The sequence below is a fragment of the Medicago sativa genome, chromosome 5 (assembly GCF_051527215.1).
Source record: "Medicago sativa cultivar Bolivia chromosome 5, Bolivia_mono, whole genome shotgun sequence".
In the NCBI taxonomy this organism is placed as follows: domain Eukaryota; kingdom Viridiplantae; phylum Streptophyta; class Magnoliopsida; order Fabales; family Fabaceae; genus Medicago; species Medicago sativa.
Genome location: NC_140753.1, coordinates 74,105,039 through 74,123,666, shown reverse-complemented (window position 1 = coordinate 74,123,666; position 18,628 = coordinate 74,105,039). Strand labels below are relative to the sequence as shown.

Genomic DNA, 18,628 nt, shown 5'->3' with positions numbered 1-18,628 from the left:
GATCCATCCATATTTTTTAATGAATGGATTGAGTCCAATCCATTAAAAATAAATTGTTTGATGGATGGATCGGATGGATTTTGTAGTGGATGGACCGGATGAATATGGATTTGATGGATCCAATTGCCACCCCTATATCTCATCAATGGTTATCATCCTACGCAAGCCCTTTGTTGTAACAGAGATGTTAAATGCAGACACAAAATTGATAAAAATACAATGTCCCGTTGTTCGTGTATCATCTATATATAAAAGTTAACCAGTAAGCTAATGTTTGCCCTAATTTAAACCTAAACCTAGGGATTAAATTTCCTGTTTTAACCCTGACATAAAGCTTAATTACGAAACCTAATTTAAACCTAAACCTAACAATTTTTCCTCTCTTTCTCTCACGCGTTTGCCAACCCTCTCCCCCCATTTCGTATACAATCACGTATTACCGCACGACGGTCAGTTCTCTCCCTATCTCCTTCTCTCTGCGACACTGCTGCTGTGACCATGGCCTTTTCGATTTCTTTTTCTTTTTCTTTCTGCTTCAATCGTTTAAGCCAGTTACTCGCTTGCACGCATCAATTTCTTGAACGCACAAATTGATGGATCCAAGATGGCGACCGAAGGGTGATTGTTTGACGGAACAGTTTACACAAAGCCATGGTACAAAAACATTCATCGTTGAGGTCGAAAAACCCAATGAAGCGATAGCTGTTGTGTCGTAGCATATTAGCTAAAGATGGATTTCCTACTCCTGTTCAAAATCTCGATAGCTGCTTGGCTGTTTTATGGTTAGTGATTAAGTTTAATTTCATTTTAATTTTGCAAACGGAAATTCAATTCTCACAACTTTTTTTGATGTGGATATGACTGTAACAACTTGATTTTTGGCTTCTGTTTCTTGATTTAACCATCATTTCATTGTTTTTATCTTCTCAGTCACTAGATTTATTACACTAGATCAGATGTGTTGATTTTAATTTAATTATGTTTTTTAGTTGAATTTTGATGCTAACTTGCAAAGCTTTTTCGGAGTTTTCAGATTTGAATCATAATTTCATGAGACACATGTGTTTATTCTCCATTGAGACATCAGACATCCGTATCAAATTTCAAATTTCACTCTTAGGTATAACGTTTTTCTCTTGCACATATTAAAAAATTATCGTTCATGACATATCACAAAATTTGACAGAATTCTATCCCATTATCTTCTAGATTTCCAAGTTGTCTTTTATTCGTGCATTCATATCGTGTAACTTTGGTTTTCTTTTATAAATTTCAGATGAGTACATATTTGTTTGGATTTATTGTCTTGGTTTTGCTAATATTATTTTCTGAAATGTAAGTTCAGTTGCTCTGTATGTTTCCTTTGTGGCTATTGTTTTTGGTCTCCTCTCATGGTGAGAAGAAGGAACTTCAATTGTAACTGCTACATGTTATGTAAGAGAAGTTTTCATTCATTTTGAGCAGCATAGTTTGAGGTCAGTATCAAACTTATTTCAACATGCATACCAAATTGTTTGAGACTTTCTTTTTACATTACTTTCAATTGCAAATGAGACCTTAATGGAACAAATTAGTGTCATTATTTTATACTTCATTTTCAGAACAAAGTTCAACTGTCATTTTCTTATACTTCATTTTCAATTGCAAATGAGACCTTGGATAGCTTGAAAGGTTACGGTTTCATTCAGATTTCTAGATTATTTTATTCCTTGCTTTGCTTCTATGTTGGTATTTTCTGATGAAAGTTGTGTGCCTTATATATACTGATACTCATTATTCTGTGTCATGTTATTTTTCTGTCCTGTTTTAAGGTGGATTCTAGGGTGAGGGGCCAATTAGGTCCCTCACCGGTGGACCACGAAAAAAACACCAATAGATTTATTCAACCGTTTAGATTTGATTAAATAAAAATAAGAACATCGGAAACATTCCACATTCTATCTAGCCCTTACCCATCTCTCTTACTGTATAACTGCCTTCTTTCAAATGGTACTGCAACTATGAATTTTACCAAGTCCATATCTTCTCCTTCGTCCAAACTACTTTTACGAAAAATGAAAAAACCATATATGGTACAAAGTTGTATCACACACCCACAATCTCAAAGTTATAATAATGGTGTTTCCAACGGTATCTTTTTCTTTTGTTTATCATCCATTTATTGCAAGCTTGAAACTATTATTAATCGAATATCCAGTTTTTAGATAACTAAGTTTTTTCCTTTAACATAATAACGTTAATATGAATGTATAATTATCAAAGGAGGGTCAAATTAAGATCCGTCCAAATTATATTGCTCTTCTCAATTAACCAATGGCAATTGAATTTACCCCACAACACTGACCCTGAAAAAACGAAAAGAAATAGTAGTTTCTTCTTAAAAAAAATTAAATCAAAGAAAAAAATAAAGATTTCTGAAATTTCACCATTAAACATCAAATTTTTTAGTTTATGGTTCATAATTTGATCTCATATTTTATGGTTTGAGTGCATGATCATCGGAGGTAAAGAGAGTATCTCATTTAGATAGAAGAATTAGAGTATAACATAAGTGAAAGTCATTTGAGAATAATATTGAATGTGAAAAGTTAGACATATTCTCCCTTTTAATTTGAATAAATCTGAACCATCTATTTAATCTATTCGTGTTTTTTTCGTGGTCCACCGATGAGGGACCTAATTGGACCCTCACCCTAGAATCCACCCTGTTTTAATGGTTTTTATGGTTCTTTAGCTTTATTTGAAGATAACAATCTATTTCGGCATTACAGTTTCAATGGTTTTTGGCTCCAAATCAAGTTCTTAATCTTACCTAATAAGAGGCACCTTGATATAATTTATTGTTATTAGTTCTTCTTCTATTTATTATTGTGCTACTGCTATTATAATTGTCTTCTTATGTGTTTATTTTACCAATCTGTTAGAATGCTATTCAATGCCATTCAACTTCTTATATTTATAACTTCCTCATCTTTCTGTTATTATATTACCGTTGTTTTGATTAGTTTTTTTTCTCTTTCCTGTTGTTCTGTTATCATGCTAACCTTCAGGTTACTGTTATAGTTTTTTTCAATGATATTATGTTTCCATTCTGCTATTGCTGCTTAAATTGTGGTAAATTGATTTTTTGCAGCTGAAGTAGATTGGCCTGCTATTGTTGGTGACGATGAAAGGCAGCTGGAGCTTGCTAGACTGAAATTTTGTACTTTTTGCATTGAGTACAATCCAAAACAGGTTTAACCTATTGTCTTTGATTTTTTTTTATGATATTTTTTATGCTACTATTGCTGTTGTGATTTTTTTTCTTTACAATCAGTTTGCAATAGAGCTGCTTCTTCATAATGTTATTTGATTTCTTTTGTTTATTCAAACTCTTCTTTTGTATTTCTTTTCTGTTTCAAAGTATTCTTCTTACCTTATTAAACGACATCCATGAATATATTGATAGTATTTCTCACCTTATCAAACGACGTCCATGAATATTTTGTTATTATTTTTTTAGGACATTTTGTTATTATTTCTTTACTGTTTGGTATGAATACACTCGCAGCTGGAATCGAAGTATCCTTCTTGCCATGACTAATTTTGTCACCTATGACGAGTACGACATCAGCATATTCAAGGTTCTTCTGTTATTCGCTTTTTTTTTTGGGAGGTATTTTAGATACATCAGATGAGTTAATTTATGTTGTTGGAATTTCTAATTAGGATTGTTTTATATCTACCATAAGGTGGTCAAATATACATCTCTGATTGTATTGAATGGAAGGATGTGTATTGGGAGCAGAGTGATTCATATCAAGGTATTTGTTCTTACTCGAGATTCAAATGTTTAATTGTAAGAGCTTTTGCCCCATTTAATTACTTAGATTTCAATGTTGGATTTTGTATTAAAAGCAAACTTTTTTTTTCTATGGTTGTATTTTAACTAAAACTTTAGCTCTCTATAATTATGTATGGATTTTCCCCCTATTTGTGTGATTAAGACTGATGTTAATAGTTTTCCCTATTTGTGTGCTTGGGACTCATGCTTAAATTACTGTGAAAAATTGAAAGGAATTAATCAAATAGAGCAGAGTGGAGAAAATTTATAACGCAAAGTTGGTCAAGAATGCAATTAATTAAATAGAGCAAAGTGGAGAAAATTGGAAAAGTTGGCCCTCTTTCAAAACTTCTAATGTAAGTTTGTTTAGGTGTCCAATATCAACAACATTGTGTGCTTGAGGTTTAAATGAAAATTATCAACTTAATTTATCAAAGAACAACAAGGAGTGCTTGGGCAAAATGTTGTCATTGTTTTCAAAACCACCCTGTATGAGGAGAGGGTTGTGTTTGAACCCTGTAGATAGAGATTAGAGAAATGTCTTAATTACTTTTAGATTATACTTATGCCACTTCTATTAGATCATGTATTGCGGTTATCATAACACTTTTAGAAAACAGTTGAAAAAAGAATTTGGGCTGAAGAACATTGGTGTTTGTCTTGAAAAAAAACGTTTATGTTCCTTAAAGAATTTGTATGAACCAACATCAGTGACAAAATCCATTGCTTCAAATCAAGTGTATTTCTTTCAATTGTAACTTTGTCAACCCTGCAGGTAATATTACCTACAACCATTTTGATTTGTTTTAGGTTGAATTGCAATCTATTGTACAAGTTTATTTTTATTTCTTTGACCTTTAATATACCCTTTTGCAGCTCCATGAATTAGCTTATAAATTATTAGTTGACTCTGGAATACGCTCAGTTATTGCATGCTGGTAGTTCTAACAAGGGTAAGGATCACAAAGGTATTAAAATTTTGACCACTCATTTTAGAATATGAACACCATTTAGATATGTCACCAATGTTAGTTTCATACAATATTTTCATGTAACAGTATTGAAATTATATATAAATTACATAAGAAGATAATTGTAGAAGAACAAGCATAGACTTCTTACAATCAATCAAATAAACTGTTAAATGAAAGCTTTGTCTTTTTTTATTAAGAAGTCTTTGCTTATTCTTTCCTCAATAAAAGAAAAGTATTGTACCCTGTGAATTGAGCCCTATTATATATGTTTTGAATTTTTATTATTATTGTTTTCAACACTGTATTTAGTGATAATAACAACTACATATGATTATCTTGGTGCTTGAGCATGAGTGTGATGATTTTGAAATTGACTTGGTGCTTGAGAATGTGAGATGAATTTGAGATTGATGGTGCTTGGTGCTACTTTGCTTTTGTAGCGATATTGCCAACCAATAGGCTGGAACTCTCTTTTTGTATGATTTATTTTAAGGCACTTTTAGAACCTATATTGAATTTATTATGTACTCCCAATAAGGTGTTCATTTGGTTATTGATTAGTGTCTTATGTCGGCATGCATCTTTCTATCCCTAGAGACCGTTTTAAAATTGAAGTTTGAAATGTGAAGATTTGGATGAAAAATTACTTCTGTATAACTTGAACTTACTGTCCAATTTTGATCGGTTTTTTCTCTCACTAAATTTGTAAAGAAATTTGGAGTTTATGTAGGCTAATTAGGCAATCTTAATAGAGCATTGTCCCTTTATTCTTTAGTTCTTTCTTCTTTTTATTTTATTTTCCTTTTACTTTTGCTTATAATTTTATTTCAGTTATATCTTTAATTCCTTTGTGATTCAGATTCACATTTCAAGATTGGTTGTGGCTGGGGGCAGATTTGTATTGCATAATTTTTTTTGGCTGGACGACAATATAACTTTGTGCAGCAATTGGTGGAAAAATGTTATTATTATGTATTAAACAGTGAATCATGGATTGGTTTTTTTTATCTTTTATATTGATTTTTTATTATGTTAAAATTTCATTACCACCAAAATATTAATGGTGTGTCTTCTTTGTAGTCATTGATGATATTAGTATTTTTGAATTTATTTGAAATTCAGTTGATGAATGTGATAGATTTTTTTATATTAGTATGCCTGTATTTTCTAAAACACAATTAACATAATGATGTCTCCTATTTATTTCGGAAAAACAATAAAATAACATGTCTCCTGTTGTATGTTACTATGAAGTTTAGATTTTTTTTTTGTGTGGCAGGAAGTGTAGTTTAAACTGTAAATGACATGTTTCACATGAAAAAGTTTCAAGAAAATTATAAACTTTTCAAGTCTTTTGTTGGAACTTGGAAGTAAGGTCGATGATTTTAGTTAACCATTGCCTTGAACAATAGGGGCCTTCTACTACGCAAAGAAGTCGCGCACCATAAATTAGTGTCTAGGTTGATAATCACAAAAATGGGTAGATATGTACTTGAAGGAAAGGTGATAACATGAAGCAAAATTGAGGATAACGTATATATACCTCGACTATCATCTGATACAAGAATTCCATTTATATTTCAACGAAGACAATTTCCAATATTTGTATGTTTTGTAGTGACTATTAACAAAAGTCAAGGGCAGTCACGGAAACAAGTAGGCATACATCTCCCTGGTAATATTCAATATAAGAAAAGTTGAACATAGATGTGTTTATTCTTTTCCTGGGTTCTAATCCTTCTCCACGTAATCCACTTGCAGCATAGTGGCTGTTAAGAGTGAGAAGAGAGATGGAAGAGAGAGTGGTAAGTGAAATTACTTAAATTCGGGGTCTATGAAGCATTACTCATATTTAAATGACCAATGGTTGCATCAAGTTCCTTTAGAGTCATGCATTTTCCTTAGTTATGTTAGCCTTTTTCTCTCTGTTTTGAATTATTTTATAAGCTTTTGTTTCGTAAGATAAGGATCTAGATGTCAAGTTTGGACAGCTTTGTTATGTTTGCAAAAGATCAAGTTGATGCTGACGCGCTAATCTACATGTTCAAGATTTTTATGCAAAAGGCGATGAATTTTTTTACAGGTGTGTCAAGGTTCGGTACTTGCCACTCTATGTGAGGTCGAAACTGGTGTTGATTGGTACTTTCGATCATGTGATGAGGACGGCCATGATACTGATGTGACATCAAATGTGGTCTACAGAGAAGTTTTCCGTAATGTGTAGCACTTTGTTTTATAGTATTGTTGTTATTGCATATCGGTACTATTTTTATGTCGACAGATGTTGAATTTTCTTTTCTTCAAAAGACCAAGCCATTAAATTTATATGTTATGTTACCTTAACAAGGTCGATGTCATGGAAATTGTTTAATATGGTACATTAAAAACGTTTGTGACAATTTATTTTATGAATTTAATTATACTATTTTTCCGATTCAAGTAAAGTATTTACTTTCATATTTGCGCTATATTTGTTCTTTTGTATGACCCGTGCGTTAGCACGGGTCGATGGTCTAGTATTCATAATAAGTGTAAATTGTATAAGATGAAAAGGCAAGTGAGAAATAGAGATCGAGTTATATGGTCTCACATGCAATGTCTAAATTTTGTGTTCAAGAAACATAACTTTTGTTTAAAATTGTGGTTGTGGCACATTGTGAACCTTTATATTGCAGTAAATGTAGGCAAATGTGATCAATGTCGTCAAAATATGTGACTGCAATGGATCGTAGATACCTCCTCGAAGTGCATGTTTGGAAGTAAAGTAAGTTCGACAAAATCACAACGGCGCTATGATCTATTTTTTTTTTATTACAAAGAGGCCTGAAGCCCAAGATGCGTTATGATTTTGTTACTAAAGTGTAGCTTTTTCAAACATGCACTAAATCATGATATTATGGCCACATTGGAGGGTGTTTCTTGCTCTTCTTTTTTGTTTGAAAATGGAGTGTTTCTTTTTACACACTCATGATTCAAACTCTTGTATTGCATCAATAAATGCCAATCATAATAATTTATTCTTCTTGTCAGAAGCATACCTCACTCTCAAACAATTGCATTTATGATTCATCATCCCAATTTTCTATGGAAAAAAAAAAATCAGTAATAAAGGGATCTCTTACTCTTGGAGAGGGTCCAGTCGGTAATTTCTTGTTGCATTCTTTTGGAAGCTACTTAGACTGTTGATTCGGTTTCATCAATCATCAAAGACAGTAAATATCAAGCATTCTCTTCCAACTTCTTCATATCCTAGTAAATTGATTTCATAAAAAGACATAAAATGGCCTTCAATTTTACTTCTCAATATCGATATGAAAAAAATATCCATATCCAAAACCAGGTTGAAATTTTGATAAATTAAATACTGTAATGACAAAATAACAGAATTCCTCTAAAAAGATAAAAGAATAATAACAGAATCAAACACAATGAACTGCATGCACATGCTTTGCTTATTTAGGAATGACAGTTTCAAATGATAAATTACAAGAAGTATGAAATTCAGCTGAAATTGCAAATCCATATTTTTTTCACACAAAGACATAGCATACCATGAAATATTAACATTATTTTAGAGGGGAATATGAAACAGTTGGTAAACTATAAAGAGAAGATTTTGAGGAAATGATAGATATTATGACATAAAATATTATAGGTACACACACCTGAGGATGACAAAGGTGAAAACTGCAGTTGTTGGTGGAAGTGGAAGCAAGCAAGATAAAAAATTCAAAGTGGAAAGTGGAAGATTATTAGAGTAAAAGAAAAGGAATCAATGTTACACTTCACCACTAGGAGTAGGAGGGACACAATTTTCATTAGTGGGTGGGTCCAACTTTCTTGTCTTTTTCCTTGACCGCATGTTGCTTCTTGGATGATGATTCCATGTAGCCCTTGTGAGACTAGTTAAGAAAAGATACTCCAGTGACAACTTTCTTTGTCATATATACAGTGAATTTAGCTTACTTGATAGAGATATTGCATATTACATATAGGGGTTGGGGTTCGAACCTCGAACACCCCATTTCTTCACAATTAAATTGTGTGAGCTCTAGCCTGGCTACTTGACAAAAAAAAAAACTTTCTTTGTCATATTTATTTTATATTTTTACTTTTTTTTTTATTGTTTTGATTTTTATGTCAATATTTCATTTTTTTAAAATCATGATTGTTTCATAAATTGCCAGTGAAATGATTGTTCAAATAACATAACTCTTGAGAAAATTAATATAAAAATTTTGTATTGGGTAATATGGAAAAAAAAGTTGTATTTGAAAAGTCAAGAATTTTTCAATAAAAAAATTATTTTTAATTAACTAGTGCTTCAGTAGTGAAAAGCTAACACATGTTTAATCATACTTCACTATCTTTTCACATCATGTAGCTTCTTAAAAATGAATTAATTTTAGAAAATTGATTATGATCAAATTTAAATTGTGTGTAAAATAATTTATATTCTTATATATCCATAGAAAAATGGGTTGAATAATATATTTGAGGTTGATATTCAATTGTAAAACAAAAACTCCATATTTTAATTTTGAATTAGAATCAATGTCACAGACAATTAATTTTATTCAAAATATCTAAACATGCCAACAATTTTCATGCCTCTTGAACCACTTCTAGATGGATGCATGACGCATCACTCTCACCAAGCCTTCACGCCCTCCTTTTTCGTTTCTTCCCCTTTAACACACACTCCTCCCTCCTAGCCAACGTCTTCCTCACCTCCCCGTGAACCACCAAATCACCACCATCTTTCCTCATAACAACCACACCACCACTCAACCCCTTCTTACCCTTAGCAATCTCACCCCCACCCCTCCCTCCCCCTTTTGATCGCCTCGTTCTCCACCCTCACCACCTCTCATTTCACTTCCTCCTTCCTTTCCACCTTTCATTCCCCTTGATCACAACCTTTCTATCCTTTGACATCCTTCATTATTTAAGGCTTGCGATAGCTTTGACGCATCTCAAACATTATGCAACCTTACAAATTCATAAATCTATCCCCTAGTATTTCTCTTGTGTGAAAGAAGCAAATATGTCAACATTCCACACACCATAAATCTTTTTTTTGCAACTCAACCATGGTATTTGGTATGGTACGTTCGTGAAGTAGAAGGAAACAATGTCAGCACCACTATATCGATCAAATAAAATAGAAGCAACGTTTTTCTTTTGAACAACGTTCTAAACATCATCATTGTTGCATGAACCTCAACTAAGTCCCTTATGAACAAGCACCATATATCGCTTCTGAACTCCCGTTGTCTCTTGAAACCCTTCTTGTTGTCATGTCCTCTAATCTCTGATCGCATCACTTCCAAACGTCACAAACTCTCCACTGACCATCTATTCATATCCCCTTTCTATATCTCTATGAGTGGAACCATTCCCATCCCTGAGATCCTCACTGATAACGACATAGATGACGACCGTTGTGGTTTCCCTAGTTTGAATCTAGGGTTGTTTTTTACTCTTTCCTCCCCCTCCCTCTCATTATTACCCTTTAAAATAAAATTGTCTTTTTAATGTGATCATTTTTAAAACAATAATCATATTCAACTATTTTTTATAGTGAGGAATGAGGATGGCGTGTGTACACACACAACACACACTCTTTAGTCTCAAATTATAAATTACTTTTACGGCTTTTTTTTGTTGATAAGGCCAAAGCATAGAAACAAGAAGAGAATAGATGATATTTCATCTATACTCTAATCTTGTGTCTAGTGCTCATGTATATTATTAAAAAAAAGGAAAAACTACAGAAAAAAAACTGGGGGGACATAAACCTAACCCAGTAAAAACACACAAATGTGTAGGACAACCCGAACGGGCATTACATGCATTATAAACCACACATATGATGCCTCCTATGATTAATCCTAATTAAACAAAGGTCAGCTATCTGGTGTATGAATCAGCCGTCAACACAACATAGTTCAAGAACCAACAACTCCCTGTAGCGAGGCAACAAGCAACACGGACTCTTTCGGGTCCAATTAGTCCAATGCCAATCATATGAATGACGAGGATTCCAAAGCAGTCTGAAGTCAGCCACAACGACTGCGACAGATATTTAAACAGCATCGACGTGTCATCATATCTCTGAAACCTGCAGAGCTCAACAACTCTAGATCATAATCAGCGAAATCAAAGACATGACCACATGTACGACGCCAAAGTAACTTTTATTTTTATTTTCTTTTGAAGAATATTGTATGAATCCACTGCCAACACAGAAGGATTCACGAACAAATAGCCCCTGCAATAACACAGCAGTTGTACCAGCCCTTTCGAGCCCAAAACCATCTGAATCCTCCGACACCAGAAGCTGCCGAAGGACATACCAGACACTGAGGCTTAGGATACGACCGCCAACACGGATTAACCGAACCCTGCACCCACAGCCCACCGCACAGAAACAACAGTAAGCATTTCACGGCCATTTCTAGCCCACCATCTGTAACAGAACCCAGAAACACAGTCACGTCCACTGCGATATTGATGAAGAACCAGCAAACCAGATCTGCATAACAAACCCATTGTTCTCATGGTTAGTAAGTTTTATTGAATTGTCGACACTTTTGGTAAGGAACACATTTGTACAATTTAGGATCTTTAAATAATAAGTAGTAAATAATATGATAGGAAAAACAACATTAATATTTTATTGATATTATAAAATAATTTAAAATTAAGATAACTTTGTTAATAAAGTGACTTATAACATGAGAAGGAGAGTATACACGTAAAAAAATGTAAGCTCTTCATATGGCCGTAGTTTTTTTTTTTTGACCAATTATATAGCTACAGTTTTTTTTAGAGCTATACTTATTATAGATATAGCTGAACGGCTTAATATTTAATTTGAAAAATAAGAGACAACAAGCCGTCAAATCAATAGTATATATATAAAGTAAGGTTTTTTATGCCATGTGTCACTTCCACATTCATTCTCAATATTTTTACTATTTTTTCTATTTTTAAAAACCAATATTTTATGTAACATAAATATCTCAACAAACTTTTGATCTTATGCACTCAGTATTTTTTATCTCAACAAACTACACATCAATCAATCAATAGTATATATATAAAGTAAGGTTTTTTATGCCACGTGTCACTTCCACATTCATTCTCAATATTTTTGTTATTTTTTCTATTTTTAAAAACCAATATTTTATTTAACATAAATATCTCAACAAACTTTTGATCTTATGCACTCAGTATTTTTTATCTCAACAAACTACACATCAATCAATCAATAGTATCAATAGTATATATATAAAGTAAGGTTTTTTATGCCACGTGTCACTTCCACATCCATTCCCAATATTTTTATTATTTTTTCTATTTTTAAAATCCAATATTATATTTAACATAAATATCTCAACAAACTTTTGATCTTATGCACTCAGTATTTATTATCTCAACAAATTACACATCAATCAATCAATCAATAGTATATATATAAAGTAAGGTTTTTTATGCCACGTGTCACTTCCACATCCATTCCCAATATTTTTATTATTTTTTCTATTTTTAAAATCCAATATTATATTTAACATAAATATCTCAACAAACTTTTGATCTTATGCACTCAGTATTTTTTATCTCAACAAACTACACATCAATCAATCAATCAATCAATAGTATATATATAAAGTAAGGTTTTTTATGTCACGAGTCACTTCCACATTCATTCTCAATATTTTTATTATTTTTTATATTTTTAAAAACCAATATTTTATTTAACATAAATATCTCAAAAAACTTTTGATCTTATGCACTCAGTATTTTTTAGCTCAACAAACTACACATCAATCAATCAATCAATAGTATATATATAAAGTAAGGTTTTTTATGCCACGTGTCACTTCCACATTCATTCTCAATATTTTTATTATTTTTTCTATTTTTAAAAACCAATATTTTATTTAACATAAATATCTCAACAAACTTTTGATCTTATGCACTCAGTATTTTTTATCTCAACAAACTACACATCAATCAATCAATCAATCAATAGTATATATATAAAGTAAGGTTTTTTATGCCACGTGTCACTTCCACATTCATTCTCAATATTTTTGTTATTTTTTCTATTTTTAAAAACCAATATTTTATTTAACATAAATATCTCAACAAACTTTTGATTTTATGCACTCAGTATTTTTTATCTCAACAAACTACACATCAATCAATCAATAGTATATATATAAAGTAAGGTTTTTTATGCCACGTGTCACTTCCACATTCATTCTCAATATTTTTGTTATTTTTTCTATTTTTAAAAACCAATATTTTATTTAACATAAATATCTCAACAAACTTTTGATCTTATGCACTCAGTATTTTTTATCTCGACAAACTACACATCAATCAATCAATCAATAGTATATATATAAAGTAAGGTTTTTTATGCCACGTGTCACTTCCACATTCATTCTCAATATTTTTACTATTTTTTCTATTTTTAAAAACCAATATTTTATGTAACATAAATATCTCAACAAACTTTTGATCTTATGCACTCAGTATTTTTTATCTCAACAAACTACACATCAATCAGTCAATAGTATATATATAAAGTAAGGTTTTTTATGCCACGTGTCACTTCCACATTCATTCTCAATATTTTTGTTATTTTTTCTATTTTTAAAAACCAATATTTTATTTAACATAAATATCTCAACAAACTTTTGATCTTATGCACTCAGTATTTTTTATCTCAACAAACTACACATCAATCAATCAATAGTATCAATAGTATATATATAAAGTAAGGTTTTTTATGCCACGTGTCACTTCCACATCCATTCCCAATATTTTTATTATTTTTTCTATTTTTAAAATCCAATATTATATTTAACATAAATATCTCAACAAACTTTTGATCTTATGCACTCAGTATTTATTATCTCAACAAATTACACATCAATCAATCAATAGTATATATATAAAGTAAGGTTTTTTATGCCACGTGTCACTTCCACATCCATTCCCAATATTTTTATTATTTTTTCTATTTTTAAAATCCAATATTATATTTAACATAAATATCTCAACAAACTTTTGATCTTATGCACTCAGTATTTTTTATCTCAACAAACTACACATCAATCAATCAATCAATCAATAGTATATATATAAAGTAAGGTTTTTTATGTCACGAGTCACTTCCACATTCATTCTCAATATTTTTATTATTTTTTATATTTTTAAAAACCAATATTTTATTTAACATAAATATCTCAAAAAACTTTTGATCTTATGCACTCAGTATTTTTTAGCTCAACAAACTACACATCAATCAATCAATCAATAGTATATATATAAAGTAAGGCTTTTTATGCCACGTGTCACTTCCACATTCATTCTCAATATTTTTATTATTTTTTCTATTTTTAAAAACCAATATTTTATTTAACATAAATATCTCAACAAACTTTTGATCTTATGCACTCAGTATTTTTTATCTCAACAAACTACACATCAATCAATCAATCAATCAATAGTATATATATAAAGTAAGGTTTTTTATGCCACGTGTCACTTCCACATTCATTCTCAATATTTTTATTATTTTTCTATTTTTAAAAACCAATATTTTATTTAACATAAATATCTCAACAAACTTTTGATCTTATGCACTCAGTATTTTTTATCTCAACAAACTACACATCAATCAATCAATCAATTGTATATATATAAAGTAAGGTTTTTTATGCCACGTGTCACTTCCACTTCCATTCTCAATATTTTTATTATTTTTTCTATTTTTAAAATCCAATATTATATTTAACATAAATATCTCAACAAACTTTTGATCTTATGCACTCAGTATTTTTTATCTCAACAAACTACACATCAATCAATCAATCAATCAATAATATATGTATAAGGTACGGTTTTTTATGTCACGAGTCACTTCCACATTCATTCTCAATATTTTTATTATTTTTTCTATTTTTAAAAACCAATATTTAATTTAACATAAATATCTCAACAAACTTTTGATCTTATGCACTCATAATTTTTTAGCTCAACAAACTATACATCAATCAATCAATCGATAGTATATATATATAAAGTAAGGTTTTTTATGCCACGTGTCACTTCCACATTCATTCTCAATATTTTTATTATTTTTTCTATTTTTAAAAACCAATATTTTATTTAACATAAATATCTCAACAAACTTTTGATCTTATGCACTCAGTATTTTTTATCTTAAGAAACTACACATCAATCAATCAATCAATAGTATATATATAAATTAAGGTTTTTTATGCCACGTGTCACTTCCACATTCATTCTCAATATTTTTATTATTTTTTCTATTTTTAAAAACCAATATTTTATTTAACATAAATATCTCAACAAACTTTTGATCTTATGCACTCAGTATTTTTCATCTCAACAAACTACACATCAATCAATCAATCAATCAATAGTATATATATAAAGTACGGTTTTTTATGCCACGTGTCACTTCCACATTCATTCTCAGTATATATAATCCAAACTATATCAGCACAAATTCTAAACATGTTTGTAACATGGATAGTCATTTTAGGTACAATATTAATCTTCCTAACTCTCATCCTTCTGTTTTTGGGTCATTGTTACCTGTTCTTAGTCAAAAATCGGGTTTTCAGGCTACTTGATCGGATTGCTCCGAAACATCCCAAGAAAATCAGAAAAAATTCAAGGACCATGACTCCCATAGAAGGGACTTCTTACGGGACTCCGCCCCTCAAAATCCAAAATTCCATCGTTTAGACCCATTTTTCGTTTTTATTAATTTTTCATATTCTTAGAAAAATCTGAAAAAATTTGCATTTGTTTTATTTGATTTTTAGAATTTTTTGGTACTATTTTTATGATTTTATTTGACAGGTTTTTAGCATTTTTTACTTAGTTTTTTTGTTGTTTTTAAAAGCAAAACTCAAAACTGTTGAAATGTGAGAGAGTCTGATGGCTGATTATACATAAGAATTGTCCGGATTATAAAATCCGAAATAGTAAACATGAATCCGAATTTTAAAATCTGGAATGCACAAGGGCATTTTTGGAAATTTTACAGAGCGCGGGATAAGGCAATAGGGTGGGAAAGTAATAGTCCATGTTTAAAGGGACCCAAAACTATTACCACTTGGACTAATTCATTATTGATTTTGCTACACTTTTTATTCTTGCATTGGACATTCATCTCATCATTTATATTTATTTTTAATTTTTTTTTGAAATATTTATATTTATTTTTATGATATTATTATAATTGTAAATTTAAATAAATTCAATCTAATATACTGATACGTGTATTCGTGCACACAAACTTATAAAACTTATTTAATACCTAACCCGGGCAACTCCGGGTCTCTAAACTAGTTACATAAATAAAAGAATGAATTCCACCCTAAAAAAAAAAGAATAAATTCTACCAAAAAAACATAAATAAATAAATAAATAAATAAAAAGAATAAAGCAACATTTTTTTTAACCGCAAACACCCCACTTAATTATATTAAAATGCAAAATTTAAGTCACTGGGTCACTTGACCAACAAGAAAAACAATTTTTTCTTGGCAAATACAAATTTTTCTTGGTAAAAAACAGTGAAAATAATTTGAAACCAATGGGTACAAGGAAGTTGGATAGCGCGTGATTACACGTACTGATGGGTCTCTGGTCTTAGATACAGTACATGCACATACATAACATCAGAATCTTTGTTTGGTACGTGTACACAAGCGTGGACATAACACAAAAAAAAATCATACGTACATACCTCAAATCTAACCTAAAGTTTAACATTTAACAATGCTCTTGTCAAAACAAACAATTGAATTAATAATGCAATGCAACATGTTGTACATCCCCCTTCACCATTAAAATATGTCGGCGCAGCAAGCCAACATATACAACTAGCAAAGTACCAATAATTTAATTCATCAATCAATTAAATAACACAGATCATAGAATACACGGGAACAAAATAAGAGTTCATTAGCAAAGAAGATAGTAGTATTTTGCAAGTAAAGAAGCAACAAAGAAGACACAGTAAATAATTTAATTTCTTTTTTATTTATTTATTTTTTGTTAAAATAATTTGGTTTCTGATAAATTTTATGGTGGATTTATCGACCGTGATACCAAAGATGGTTGCACATATGGAATAATGTAACATGTGTTGAAAGAGATAATTCATTTTAGATGGTTCTGATTTATGTCCAAGATGTGGAGACCGTCCAAAGACTTTGATTCATCCTTTGGAATTGTGAAGAAGATGTCAAAATGTTTTGTGGACTTAACTAATAAATCCAAATATTTAGGCTGAGATTTTTTGCATTGCCTTTGATGATTGGTTTACTTGGAATCTCTTTGTTACTACCATTGGCTGCTAAAATATGAATTGAATGTACCACTTTCTTTGGAGTTGTGAGTTGTTATACTAGCATCTAAATTGTTGAAAGACCAGAACAATTTATTTTCCCCACACGGCCACACCTCTAGATATTGTTAATTTCCAATCTTACTGCTTTTATGAATCACCTGCATCAATTTAGTGTGTGTTTGGTTAAACTTTTGATAGAATTGATTTATGTTTGGATACAATAATGTAGAATTGATTAAACGGAATGAATGTTGTTTTGGATAGTTTTGATCAAAATTGCTTTTGAATGTATAATTACTAAAATGGACATAGTTGAATGTATATGTAGACCAATACTAAATGCAAATATATTATTTAATTTAAATAAATAAATTTTTCTATATATTAATTTTAAAATAATAAATACGATCATTAAACTAATTTTTTTTACAAAATATTTTTTCTATGTATTTTATATTTTTTGAAAAAAATAATATTAAGTTAAATAATAATAGAGTTGGTTGATAAAAATGATAAAATATAGCGTAATAGAAAACATACAGTAAATCTGGACGGAAAAATCCAAAACTTGGTAACTCATGACCATAAATATTTTCTGAGGCTAATTTGGTTCATTAAATTTTTTGATTAAATTTGGTTCATCAAATTATATACAAACCAAAAAGAAGGAGAATTGATAAAGGACAATAAAGGAAAATAATGGGTTGTAATAATTAAAATATAAAATTTAATGGAGAATTGATTTCAGTAAACTCAAAAGCTAGGAATTGTAGCTTCAACCAGAATTCCTTTTGGAGATGAGAATTGATTTTGAGAAGCTGAACCAAACATGTTGGAATTGCTAGTTTTCACTTTTGAAGCTACGAGAATTGCTTTTGAAGGATGTTGAAGCTGAAACAAACAAGAAAGAGGCCACAACTAATTCAGTTTTCTAAAAGAAAAGGTTAACTTATGTTCTAAGAGTATAAGATAAGAAACCAAACCTAAAAATAAAATCTTAGAAATTATATATTTTTAATTTTAAAAATTTTAAATTTATCTTTTTCATTTACATTTATTGATTAATTTCTTTTTTAACTTGTCTCCTAGCATGACCCATTTTAAAATTGCTTGGCAAACCCTTAAAGAGTTATGTAAAACTAGGTATATAACCCGTGCGTTGCACGGGTTCGATTGAAATATTTTTAATAATTTTTTTTAGTGAAAATAACAATTTTGGTAGGCTAGTTGAATTATTCTTTGACCTAAATATTAAAAAAAAATCCTCTTCCAGCGAATAAAGAGATAGATAAAAATTACTCTTGACATAGATAATATGACAATCTTCTATATATATAAAAATAGATAAATAAATAAACAGAAGTGTGGTTGAATGTTTAAGTCTTATTATATTTTTCAATGTATACTAAAATTGTCTTT

At 30.2% G+C, this 18,628-nt stretch overlaps 1 long non-coding RNA gene across 5 annotated transcripts; it reads left to right on the top strand.

Annotated features, from left to right (window-relative positions):
• Positions 1-243: 243 nt before the first annotated feature.
• On the top strand, positions 244-5,927 carry LOC146924906 (uncharacterized). 5 transcript variants are annotated; one of them, XR_015010308.1, is made up of 8 exons: positions 249-782; positions 1,034-1,120; positions 1,346-1,475; positions 3,134-3,234; positions 3,551-3,623; positions 3,709-3,803; positions 4,700-4,791; positions 5,657-5,927. It is a non-coding gene; the product is annotated as an uncharacterized LOC146924906 (long non-coding RNA). The 5 variants fall into 5 exon arrangements; XR_015010310.1 differs by having other exon boundaries at positions 250-782; positions 3,732-3,803; XR_015010311.1 differs by having other exon boundaries at positions 244-782; positions 1,034-1,475; positions 3,709-4,598.
• Positions 5,928-18,628: the final 12,701 nt, after the last annotated feature.